This window comes from Carcharhinus amblyrhynchos, chromosome 6 (genome assembly GCF_965287045.1).
Source record: "Carcharhinus amblyrhynchos chromosome 6, sCarAmb.v2.hapA, whole genome shotgun sequence".
Lineage (NCBI taxonomy): Eukaryota > Metazoa > Chordata > Chondrichthyes > Carcharhiniformes > Carcharhinidae > Carcharhinus > Carcharhinus amblyrhynchos.
This window is the reverse complement of record NC_137329.1, coordinates 86,956,262-86,969,946: the sequence shown is the minus strand read 5'-3', so window position 1 is coordinate 86,969,946 and position 13,685 is coordinate 86,956,262. Positions and strand designations below refer to the sequence as shown.

Sequence of the window (13,685 nt, the reverse complement as noted above, 5' to 3'; positions counted from 1 at the left end):
GCAGGTACTGTGCAGTACCTCGTAGGTGTGGCTCTGGGATCATCAATTGAAGTGCTCTTATGTACGTTGCAGAACTGACAGCGAATGACATAGACAACCAGGGATTTAATACATTTTGACCAGCATATTTACCAGAGTTAATTTTCAACCATCAGTGAAATGTTTGTACTTCCGTTGCACTGAAGAAAATAGGTGCATCTGTACAAGGTCCAAATAGCTTTTCAAAAAACAATTACTCAATCCATTAAAACAACCGGGAGTTGTCTTGAGAGCTTTAACATTTAAAAACAAATTGCGAATATTCCTCGCCAGCCGTGAATAATCCACAAATGCAAAGTTTTATTGAATCAAATTCAATGCGTTTTGGAAAATCACAGAAGAATCATTAACTTACAGTATATCTTTTTAATTCCGATGTAATAAAATTAATGTCGGAAATTTGAAGTAAACCTGCGGAGGCTGGAAAATAGCAGTTGTGTTCAAATGTAAAAGGGAAAAAATAATGAATGTTTCCGGAGGAACTGTTTGCAACGAATGTTTTAACTAGCAATGCATCTGTTACATTGAAAGAGATGGGTGCAGTGTTGATGTTGTCTCTGTATTGGGGTGAAAGGTCATCGTGTAGAGATAAATTTGAAGGAATATATCCTCTCAGATTGAGAAAACATCTCTCCTTTCTCCAAGACGGTTTCTCAGTGAGCTGTTTATTTAGTTTCAAGATAGAAGTATAACTTTTTTTAGTAGGTGAATATGTTGTCCATTCTACATTATTTAAATCTCCTTTCAGATAATCATGGTACAGGTCAAAATCTTTCCTACCATTTTACCAGCAATGCTTCAACACATGATAAATCACTGTTTTTATGTAAGAAAAACATTAACATGAAGGAGCCTTAAATAGATAGGCTGGTACGCAAGCAGCTTATCGTGGCTGAAGAAGAAAGAGCAGTTCAAAAGGGAGAAAAAAATGGCAAATAAGTGCATGGACAAAAATGCGGATGCTGAAGCTTGTAATTAAACTTACAAGTTAAATTGGAAATTATTTAAATTACTTTATATGAATCTTTTTGCATATTATTTGTAGCCATTCTAATTCCTCAAATTTTACAGTGCTTTCTGCTTTGTCTGCAGGAGGAAAATATCTATCCAATGAGAAGGCCATTCCTATTGTCAGAAATATTCCATTGAGCCTGCATCCAACACCCAGTCTTGTGTACAAGTAAGATTGCTCTTGCTTTGCATGTATTAAATTTTTAATTGGAAGTTTTTGTGATAAGTCTCAGTACCACAGCTCATTAACAAACTGTTCAAGAAAGGTATGATCTCCTCAGCCATCCTCCAGTCCTGTCCTTGGGATGCTTACCTTTTGTTCTCAATCACCATTTTAAAGGAAGCTACAAACAGCTGGGTGTGCAGTTTTGGGACTAAAATGAATGTTAATATAATTAACAGTAGTTTTTAAACAGAAAAGCTTCTTTGTCCAAAGGATTATGATTTCAGTTCATAATGCATGTATTATTTCTAATGTAATTGATGCTTTTAAATGTTTGTACAAAATCAAACACAGGAATTGATTATTTTTGAGACATTTCACAGATTCAGGTGAAAGTGATTATCCAGAATGTTTTTTCCTATTTGTGATACTTTTCCCCCAGGATTGAAAAGTTGACTGATAACCAAGATGTCACGTTCTCAGCTTTAATTATTCTGCTTTTGGAAAGTGAGTTCTTTTACATACCTCCTCCCATTCCAAACCCTCTAATACATTGTGTCACAAGATGGAGTAACTCTGATGAATGAATATGCTCTTTTTTCCCTCTTGTCTGAAGACTGTAATTCACCTTGAAACATGTTGGAGTATGGTGGGACCTATCTGGTCCCTTCTCCAGTACCTTATCCAAGAAGAGGTAATTCTATGTAAGCCTAGTCAATTGTATAGCCATTGCAGCCAAGCTTGCTATGATTGACAACAGCATATACGTTGTAGCAGAAACAACTGATTAGTGGCCAGGACCAGGAATCATGGTCGATTTTTTTTTCTCTCCGTTTCTAAACCCATTGAGATTGGTGTGAATAAAAATGACCATCTCCAACCTGGCTGAAATCAGATAATTCATTACAAATCATGAATCAAACCCTCATCCAGAAGGCTCATAGCCATCTTTGGGCAGTATAATTATCCACTGAATAATATGAAGAGATATTTGAATCTAATTATAATAATCAAGTACGTAAATATAACTCAGGAAATAAATATGTTACTGTATGTTCAACGCTATGTCCAATATGTATAAAATAACACATAGGCTGGTGTATATTAGAGAGTAAAATGAAGAGGTAGGACCTTGTTATGGAGAGGAAAATGAACATGCTGGATTATGTTACAGAGTGGATATTGGCTGGAATGAATTGGAAAGGTTAGGGCATTGGCTGGAAATGTGCTGCAAAGAGGATAATTTGTTAGTTAATCATTGCATTCCCCATTTTGCATTCTGTATGTATTCACTCATTTAATTTTGTCAGTTGAACAAAGTTTCGGCCTATCAGGGAATCAAGGGATAGGAGCACTGGTGGGAAAGTGGAGTTGAGGTCAAAGATCAGGCATGATCATATTGAATGGTGAAGCAGTCTCAAGGGGCAGTATGGTCTACTTGTATTTCTTATATTCTAATTGAAATGTGAATGTAAGTGACAAACTGCAGCGTCATTTTTTTCAGCTTTCAATATCATTTAACAAAAATCTGTAATGGTTGCATTTTGATTATTTTAGTTTGCAATATGTTATGATGTAGCAAGTTGGAACCTGTGTTGTTTTGTAACATGAATCTGCTAAATGCTGATTGCAACCATTGATCATCTTGAAATAGTTTTTTTTCTCTCTCCCCACATTCTCCATTTAAGTATCTTTTTGTCTAGCCCAGAAAGAGTGTGGGCTGGAAATTTCCATTAAAAAAAATTCCAACTTTAAAGCAGATGACAGTGGGACAAGAGTAGGTCATATAATTGAAGCAAGCAGAATCCTTATGAATACATGCTATCGGGAATGAAAATAATGTAGCTGAAACCTCAAATACCATTTTTGCCTCTGGCCAGATTCATTTCCACCATGTTGCCATTGAATTTGGGAAACATAAGAAGTGGCCACTGTCAGCATAAATTACAATGATCTTTAGTTAGGACATATTTTTACAGTAGTTTCTTGTGAGTTTTAAGCTTTTAAAACTTCCATTTTGTTTGTACTTGTTGCTGTAGTTTTGTTTAGAAAATGTGTTCCCTACTTTTCCAGTGCTTTTTTTGTCACTCCCAGCACTTCTACTTCCCCCTTTAAAGAACTGCTGCAGGCCCTTCACATTCAGCTGCTCTGTTCGATTTTCTGCCTGTAGTTTGCAAGCTGCTTATCAGGGATGATGTTTTGCACTGGCGTATTATCGACTACTGGATTGGTTCCTTCATGGGCTGGTGGGATGACCTCTCTGTTTACCACATGTCTGCTTATATATCAGTCCAAATGAAAGTCTCTTCCCCATCTCTATTTGTTTACAGTATGTTTGTCTCACTTTCTCTTGTCCATAGTTCCTCCTCCACAGGATTTGTTTTTGTTTTTCTGTCTCCCTGTCCCCACTCAATCATCCAGTCCCCCAAGAGGGCTTCTCTAAATTTTACTCCCCTCAACAACTTCTTCTTTCTATTTGTTTCTTCTTATTCCCTGAACACATTGCTGATGGAAAAAGTTGGGAATTCATTCATCAGGAGGGAACCTTGTGCATTCATGTTTTTGGCCATCCTCCTTCACTTCACTTAACAGTAAAGAAGAAAATTGACAGAGTTAACAGATATGGCAGACAAATGTTATTATAATGGTATTTACATGAAATTTACAGTTACGAGAGGCGAACGCAATAAAATCAGTCAAATATCTTTGGTGTACAGTATTGATAAAGATCAACTGTACCTCTCTAGTTGATGGAAAGTTGAGCCCAGTGATTCACATCTACTGCATTTGTGTTGTGAGTTTTCAGGTGGGAGTACGGTCTAATGAGGACAGCATTGTAAACATCATAGGCTCTCATTTGTATGGATCACTGCTGCATGATCCTTCCTATGATGCTGCTTTTCTGTGGCAATCCAAAGATATTGTTCTTCAAATTCCTGTGCTTCAGGTTGGAGACTTGCATGCCAAGTCCTTTGGTCGTGTTCAGGCTGTTCCAGTTATTGGAGTCAGTCTAACATGAAATGATGTCTCGCTTGCATGAATCCTTGCATCTTAGTTGTGGCTGTGCAATATGTCTACAGGCATCGTTAAGCCCTCCATGTAGTGCATATTAGGCCATCATCCATTCTAACAACACAGCCTAACTGTCGCAATCAACGTTACTTGAGCGTTGCCATAATGCTTCCTGTGTTAGAAAGCTGCACTGTTTCTGTGTTGGTGACATTATGCTATCAATGGACCCCCAAAGGATCTTCCTCAAGCAGGGCATATGAAATGAGTTTAATTTACGTTCCTGCTTCTGATACATAGTCAAAGTCAGCACCATACAGCAGCCTATGTAGTATGCAGGCTTCTAGATTATTAGTCACGTGGCAATTGAGAGTTTGGGATTTTTCCAGGCTGTTGCCTGAATCTTTCTCAGTGCTATGGCAGTACTACCAATACAAGCTGATGTCTCCTCATCAAGGTTCATTTTACAGGAAGTGGCAAAATTGATCTTTCTTTCAGTTTTGTGTTATTTAATTGTAATGCTGCTTCAGACTGAGCTTTGAGCTCATGATGTCCTAATTTATTAGGTGTTGCAGAAAATGTAACTGTACTATGCATAACAGTTGGGACCTAATAATAAAAAAGTAGTAATTGATATAGGACCAAATACACAATAGTTGTTTTCAATGAGCCCTGAGATACTCACCTGACCGTGATGTACAACTTGCCATTTTGAGTTGCTAATTGGAGTTCATCTCATCAAAAATGTTACAGGCTGTTAATATTCTGTGAAGCAAGATTGAAATTAGTTCAAGCTGCTTATAATATTTATTTCTGCTGACTTAATCCTGATGTTTTTGATGGATGTCATAAAGCACAAATCAAGTCCTATATCTCACTACCAATGTAAACATTTAATCTGTGTACATTTCAGGCAGAGTTGATTGCTTATTGTTACTTCAAATCAACCATGCATTGATTTAGGCTGTCCATGCTTTCCTCGCAGCCCTATTAAACCATTGAGATATGACCCACATGAGCCATGCTATCAACGAACACATGTATATGGTCAGATTCTAGTGCACATTTCCCATCAACCAAAAGAGAAAATGCTGCAACATCTCAGCAGGTCTGGCAGCATCTGTAAGGAGAAAAAGGAGCTGATGTTTCAGGTCCGGATGACCCTTTGTCAAAGCTAAAAGGCAGAGAAGCTGAAATTAGAGAGTAAGCTATGACATGAAGATGTGGGGAGAGATGGGCGGGAGAAAGGTAAAATTGAGAAAAAGGGAGAAAATGGAATAACAGAGGAGGGAAGAGTGGGGTAAGAAAAGTCAATAAAAAAAGGTAGAGAACAGTTAAAAATGAAGCAGTTTTTCATGGAAATTTAAAGTGTTGTCTCTTTTCAGTGTATAGCTGATGCCAAATTCTAAGCCTCTTCTAACAAGCTTTTGATCTCAATATGATTGAAACCTGTTAAGTTCAACCTTTAGTTAACCTCAAATTAAGTGCAACTAGGGATATGGTGGCAGCTGTATTATGGAATATGTGGCATATTATAAATTCTGTATGGAACATCAAAAACAAAAGTGAATTCTTTTGCAGTTGGCTGGTAGGATGTGATTTGTCGGGTTTTCCTGATTATCTGGAGCAGCAGCAGTCCTTTACATGGTGCTTTATTGAGTTGAATGATATAACTAAACAGCAATTTGAGTTATGTGCTTAACCTTTTTTCAAAAAAATTCTCCACCTGACAGTAATGTTAACTGATCTTCAAAGGATTATTTCTCCTCTTATGTGTACTTCAAAAATAGTGTAGAAGTATATCTTGAGGGAATAGTGTATTTGTTGCTTTCCACCTTTGATTTGGACTCCATAAAGGCCAAATGAAATTGGTGAATTACTTGAACTTTATTCTTATAGTTTATGTTAACTTTTGAAAAGCTTGGCATGTTAATGCTGTGAAACATTCCATTAGGCATATCACCTAGGCATAATTTGCAAAATTTGCTGTCCAAAGGATTAGGAAGAACTAATATGATGAAGAGAATCAAGATGCTGTTTGTCCACAGTCCCATATGGTCAGCATCTCAATAATGTTTCCTAATTAGACTCCTACTGCCCAGCTTTGGAACATAAGAAATACGAGCAGGGGGAAACCATATGGCTCATTGAGCCTACTGCATCATTCAGTATCGTCATGGCTGATCTTTAACTCCACTTTCCCATCCACTCCCCATTTCCTCTGACTCTCTGAGAGACCAGAAATCAGCCTGTGACAACCACATCCACAGGCCTTTCGGTGAAAAAGTTTCTCATCCTCTCAGTCCTTAATAATAAGTTCTAGCACTTTCCTAATGACTGACATCAGCCTATCTGGTCTATAGTTTCTTGTTTCCTTGAACAGTGATTGTTACGTTTGCTAACTTCCAATTTGATGGGACCATTCTAGAATCTGGGGAATTTTGGAAAATGATAGCTGCAGAGACAATAGTTGTACTATCTCTTTTAGAATCTATGATGTAAGCCATTAGATACCAGGGATGTCACGTTTTAATTGCTTGTGTTTCATGGTGCATTATCGCTACTGATATTAATTGCCTTAATTTCCTCATTCTTATTAGTTTTAGTTTACCCTTTATTTCTGCTATGTGACTAGTCTCTTTTTCTCTGAAGACAGTCACAAAATATTTGTTCAGTCATTCCCCAAGAGAATTTCTCCTGTTTCTGCTCCTAAGGGACTGACATTTACTTTAGCTATGTCTTTTTCCATATATTTGTAACATTCTTACAATCTGTTTTTATATTGCTGGCCAGTTCACACTCATCCTTTTTTTCCCTTCAAGTTTCTGGAGATCCTTTGTTGTTTTCTAAAATATTCCCAATCCTCAGACTTGCTACTTTTCTTGCAAAATTATAAACTTTCTCTTTAAACTTAATACTGTCCTTCACCCCCTGACTAAGCCATGGATGGCTATTTCTTACTGAGTTTTTGTTTTCCAATGAAATGTATGTTTTTGAACATTTTTAACTATTTCCATTAATGTTTCTCACACTTTATTTACCACCATACCTTTAAGTCTATTTTTCCAGTCAAGCATAGCTAGCACTCTCACCATGTCCATGTAATTGATTTTGCTTAAGATGCTTGCTTGTGTTTGGAGTTGTTTTCAAATTTAACATGGAATTGTATTGTATTAAGATCAGTATTTCTGAGTGGATCTTTTGCTATGATATTATTAATTAACCCTGCCTCATTGCACAACATTACATCTAAAATGGCTTTATCCTGAGTTGGTTAGGCGCATTGACCTGAACAGGTGCTGGAGTGTGCCAATTAGGGAATTTCACAGTAACTTAATTGCAATGTTAATGTAAGCCTTACTTGTGACTAATAAACAAACTTTTATTTTACAATATTTTACTCCAGAAAACTGCCATGATGGCATTCCAGAAATTCATCTTCAGACCATCTTTGTCAATTTAATTGATCTAATCTACAGGGAGATTAAAATCTCCCAAAACTATTACATTGGCTCTGTTACAGGGCAGCTAGGTGATACAGTGGTTAGCATGTTGCCTCACAGCGCCAGGGTTCAATTCTGGCCTTGGGAGATTGTCTCTGTAGAGTCTGCAAATTCTACCGTGTCTGCATGGGTTTCCTCTGGGGCTCTGGTTTTCTCCCACACTCCAAAGGTTAGGTGGATTGGCCGTGCTAAATGCCCCTTTAGTGTTTTCTGACCCTTGCTATTCCTAGGTTTCCCCCCAGGTTGATTCTACTTCCTGATTTTCTCAGACATGATACTTTCTCACTAATTTTAGGTCATTTCTTATTATCAGGACTACACATCTTTTTTCCCATTTTGCCTCTCTTGAAATGTTGTGCGTATTTGAATATTTATTTCCCAACCTTGATCACCTGTAAGGGTCATCTCTTTATAATGGTGATCAGACCTAACGCATTTGTCTTTATTTTTGCCTCTAGTTCTTACTGAAGATGCTTCATGCATTCAGTGACTTTAGTTTTATATTTTTACTGCAATTCCCCACAAGGACCTGAGTCTCTGTTGCATCATTACCATTAAACCCTCTCCTTCCTGTGCTATTCAGCTTGCCTTTTACCTACATTGATATGCTTACTATTCTATTGTCTCAACTCTTATCTTTGAACTTCTTAATCTCTAATGACTATATTTGCTGGTGCACTCTTTGTGTGCTCTGTTCTTCCCTGTCACATTCTGGTTATCGTAAACCTGCTGCATATTCTGATCTTTGTTTGGATCTGTGGGCAAAAGTATGAAAACAAGTGTATGACACCCTAAAACCAGATAGTTCATCCATGTAGGACTCTTTAACTTTGCTTGGCAGCCATCCTAGAAGGGGAACTCTAATTTTAAATCTCCCAACAATGGGCCAAATGGTAAAGTCTTTGTTGGCTGATATGGCGGAAAAACACAGATAGTGCCAATAGAATGAATGACAATGTAGAACGAATAGGTGAGAACTCTATTTTGTCTACCAGTTCATTTTAGGGAAGGACAACTCAAATCTAAACCTGCATTCTTTCAGCTGGTGTACTTGTTGCACACATTGAGCATGATCTGCCTGGGACAAGAGAGTGGGACTCTTTTTGCACTAACCTCATCCAGTTATACTAAATGTACAAGTTAATGTGCAAACTTCAATCAGTATATCAGATTACAAAATCTTACAGTAAAGGGGAAGTGGTGACAAGGACAGAGAGAGGATGCTATTGACAGTCTTCTGGCCTTGAGTGATTGTCTCTGTAGAGTCTGCAAATTCTACCGTGTCTGCATGGGTTTCCTCTGGGGCTCTGGTTTTCTCCCACACTCCAAAGGTTAGGTGGATTGGCCGTGCTAAATGCCCCTTCAGTGTTTTCTGACTCTTGCTATTCCTAGGTTTGCCTCATTTTCATGGTCACCCTCCGTAGATTGGGGCAGATTTGGACTTTATATCCACTGAAGTTGGCAGAACAGTTCCTGTTGTAACAGTGTGGGGAAGGGGAAAGAAAACAAAACCGAAACACAACCTCTCCCCCTACTATACCTGCAAGGTCACCAATCCTGGCTGGTAACTAATCACCGTGGTTGGAATATAAAGAAAACTCCAGGGAAAACCAACTACCATATGTCACTCAGATCATGGAATGTCAGGGCATTGCAGAGAACAATAGAAAACCAGAACAGCCTTCATAGAATGTTGAGCAGGTACAATGTTGATGTAGTTGCTGTCAGTGAGCTGAGGTTTGCAAAGGAATTTCATCTTGAGGAAGTAGGTGCAAGCTACAAATTCTGCTGTATTGACCTCAACATTGAGCTGTAGACTTTGCCATTTGAATACTTCAAGCCTTGTTTGAAATCTGTATGCAATGTTTAGTAGCAGCAGTGGCACACACAGATAAGATCAAAGAAGCATTCTGTAACAGTCTCATCCAAGGAGTACCACGCCAGGATTAACTCATCACCCTTGGTGATTTTAATGCCTATATTGGTACAGACTGGAATAGATGGAGGAGAGTATTGGGATACCACAACATTGGTAGAGTATATTCTAATGGCCAGTTTCTCCTCTCTAAGTGCAATGAATTTGTCCTTACCATCACAAACGTAACCTTCCAACAAGCTAATCAACCAGAAACAATATGAATGCACTCCAGATCTAAACATTAGCATATGTTAAATTACCATTATTGTATGACAGTGACCTCAAGCATGTGCATTGCCTTAAGAGGTAGATGCTGGTCAGGAACTTGTTGAGAGCATAACATCCTTGAAGGTAGCACCTGAAGTGCTGTGATGGGGTCAAACTACAAAGGAAACTTGCAGACTTGGCTAAGAGATAGAATTATCATAGTGGTGCAGAAAGAGGCCATCTTTCTGTGGTGCAGAAAGAGGCCATCTGGCTCGTCGAGTCTGCAACTCTTCGGAAGAGCATCCCACCCAGGCTTTCCCCTCCATCCCAGTGACCCCCTCCATTTACCATCCACCTAACCTGCACATTTTTGGCTGGGGGAAGAAACCAGAGCACCTGGAGGAAACTCACACTGACACAGGGGATTGTGCAAACTCCACACAGACAGACACCCAGGGCTAGAATTGAACATCAGTCCTTGCTGCTGTGAGGCAACAGTGCTAACCTGGAACAAAAATTTGTTGTGGAGCATTCTCTTGTCCCAGAAGATAATATAGACATTGATGATTTTTGGAATACGTCACTTATGACATCTGAGACCCTTGGCTTTGTAGAAGTGGAAGAATCAAAATTGGTTCAAAAAGAATAACCAAAATGTAACCAAGCTACTTGATGTGCACAATGCTCATAGGTCTGAAATATCTGATAAAAAATTCACTAGCAGGAAAAGCCTGATAACATCAAGCAAAACATATGATGTGGATCAAATTAATATAAATAAAGGAACAATTGTGGGAGAACAAGGTTGCTGAGCTTCAGGAAGCTGTCGATGAGCGTGACCTGAAGGCTCTCCTTGATGGTTTCTGATCTGTCTGTGGCTCCAAAACCACTTGTCCTCTCAGCAGTTGGCAACATGCTCCCAAAGCACAGACATGAAATTCTCTGAGGAATCAGTATCAAAACTGGAGTTAGCTTCCTTTGTTATTCTGGGTGTGAAACATCCAATGTACAAGTTGAAATACTATATTGTACATATACAATACTGTGGATTCTGAGCTGAAATAAGTTGCAAAATCAAATAAATTACTAAATATAAAAGAAATATTGTGCAGATTCAAATTGGATCACATTCACGAATCTCTTCTTCTTCTAAGATAACCCTTTGGGTTTGATGGGTTATGCAATGGCTGATAAGTGCAATTTGTGATCTGCAGTCTCTGCCACATATGTGGGATAGATGCTGCTTGGAGGGTCAGTTAAATGAGTTGTTTGGAGCTCTTTGCACTCTCTCTATTGCCTTGACTTTGCCTCTGAATATTCATGATGGAGTCTCTTTATGTTCAATGTCTTCCCAAATGTACATTCTCCCATTTTAGTCAGTCATTATGAATCAGTGGAGATGTTTTACCTTTTCAGGGATGCTTTGAGGACATCCATGAAGCACTTCAGTGGAGGTGGCTTTGGGTGGTCACTTGATGCTAGGCATATTGGCTTGTAGGGAGATCTTGCTGTTGCACCATATTTTTTGCCACTGGATTCGGAGAATCTTTCAAAGATATTGCCAGTGGTGCTATCACCTTAGTCTCAAGTTTGAGATCCTATTTCTGAGAAGCTCAGTGACTCAAGTAGAAGTGATTTTGGTTTTGTACGAAAAGATGTGTGCAACAGCCTGCTGGAGTTAGTGGGATGAAGGGCCAGGGTTGTGGTCAACTTTGAAAAATTTATCCAAGGACTGTTGCACAGTTTTCTTACAAGTGTGAGGTTATCTACTTTGGCAGGAATAATAGTAGGAGGGATTATTATTTAAAAGGCGAAAAGCTGCAGCATGCTGCGGTGCAGAGGGACCTGGAGGTCCTTGTGCACAAGTAGCAACAACCCAAGTCTGCAGGTGCAGCAGGTGATCAAGAAGGCAAATGGAATGTTAGCCTTTATAGCGAGGTGGATCGAATATAAAAGTAGGGAGGTCTTGCTGCAACTGTACAGGGTACTGGTGAGGCCGCAGCTGGAGTACTGTGTGCAGTTTTGGTCACCGCACTCATGGAAGGATATATTGGCCTTGGAGGGAGTGCAGAGGAGGTTCACTAGGCTGATACCGGAGATGAGGGGGTTGGACTATGAAGAGAGACTAAATAGACTAGATCTGTACTCGTTGGAGTTTAGAAGGATGAGGGGGGATCTTATAGAGACGTATAAGATACTGAAGGGGATGGATAGGGTAGAGGTAGAGAGATTCTTCCCACTTAGAAAGGATAGCATGACTAGAGGACACAGCCTCAAAATAAGGGGGGGCGTGCAGTTTAGATCGGAGTTGAGGAGGAACTTCTTCACTCAAAGGCTGGTGAATCTCTGGAATTCCCTGCCCGTTGAAGTGGTGGAGGCTATCTCGCTAAATATATTTAAGTCACGGTTAGATAGGTTTTTGATAGACAGGGGAATTAAGGGTTATGGGGAGAAAGCGGGGAAAGTGGAACTGATCTTATTGAATGGCGGGGCAGGCTCGAAGGGCTAGATGGCCTACTCCTGCTCCTATTTCTTATGTTCTTATGCTTCTCCCTATAGATGCCCTAGTAATAGTTAATGCCATCATTAGTCAACCTGTTCAATTTGGAACAGCATTCTCTGTTTGAGTCAGCCTATGTGAAGATTTCCATTGCCTGTTCTTGCCAGTTGCTTCCTTGACAAAATTCAAAAGGACAATGTTCATTGTGGTTGCTCGGCTCATTGATTCTCCAGAGTGAAGTCTTCAGTGCGCAGTTCTTCTCGGGCTACATCAACTCTGCCACTGGTCTGCCTCATACACATCAGCAAAACTGGCCTCCCGTGCCAAGCTGATCATTTCATGCTAAACATAGAGACAACATTGTGAGATTCTCCATGGCCACTAACACACTCAGGCCACAATTTATGCCATGCATTGTACAAACAAAACAAAATGAATTCATTCCAAGAATCGGCAATATTGTTGATGCCCTTCATGATGTTGAAGCCACACCAATTCTCTGGCTAATAGTATGTTCTCACCATCTGTTGCCTTGATGAGTTGGGAGAAGTATGGGGAGGGTAGTGAGCCCTGAATACTGCTATTTCTCCCTGATCTATGGCTTGTTTCAAAGAAGTCACGTTGGGTGGCTGGCAGATCACTGTCCCATTTTAAGCCAAGTTATCGAGGTTGAGAGAATAACCTGGGCAATTATCTAAGAGGAGCAATATCTTCAAGACAATATTTTCTCTGGAAGGAAATGCCCATGAGACAGAAACACCATACAGAAGGAACCATTCTTGAAAGAGTGTCCTTGTCATCATCTAGGCTTTCTTACTTGCACGCCAAATGACATGCAAAAGTTCCAAAGAATACCCTCTTCAATGCCTGTTGTGTCTTGCAGCATTTCCACCAAGCATAACAGTTAAGCAATTTTTGAGAAGTTTAAATCCTAGCAACATCTTCTCCTCTTTAGAAATATACATTCTCTTGGTATTGACTTCCATTGGTGGTGATTAGCCACCTTCTTCAATGACTCTCTTCAAATAGGCAGCAAAGTCATTAGCCACTTCTATGTCAGCAGTAGCTGCTTTGTCAATCACTTTACAGTTGTGCAGTTAGGAATGCTGCTTTGAAATGTTCAAACCATCCATCTCGCATCGAGACTTTCCAACTGAACATTCATCCCATTCACTCTGTAAGTCTTCATAGAGGCGTTTGGTTTTTACTTAGATGATCATCAAAGTAAGAGCCATTTGGTGCTGGTTGTAGTCTTTGATCCAGACTGCCAAGAGTTTTTCCATACTTTCCATGATGCTACTTCTAGTCTGACTCACCATGTCAGCACTTGGGGTG

General features: G+C 39.4%; 1 long non-coding RNA gene across 3 annotated transcripts in view; it reads left to right on the top strand.

The window, feature by feature from the left end:
• The window catches only part of LOC145344075 (uncharacterized), a 157,248-nt gene that overhangs the window by 122,081 nt on the left and 21,482 nt on the right, over positions 1-13,685 (top strand). For all 3 annotated transcript variants that reach the window (XR_013886832.1, XR_013886833.1, XR_013886831.1), the window contains 2 exons: positions 1,132-1,219; positions 1,656-1,720. This is a non-coding gene — a long non-coding RNA (uncharacterized LOC145344075). The remainder of the gene's footprint in view (positions 1-1,131; positions 1,220-1,655; positions 1,721-13,685) is intronic.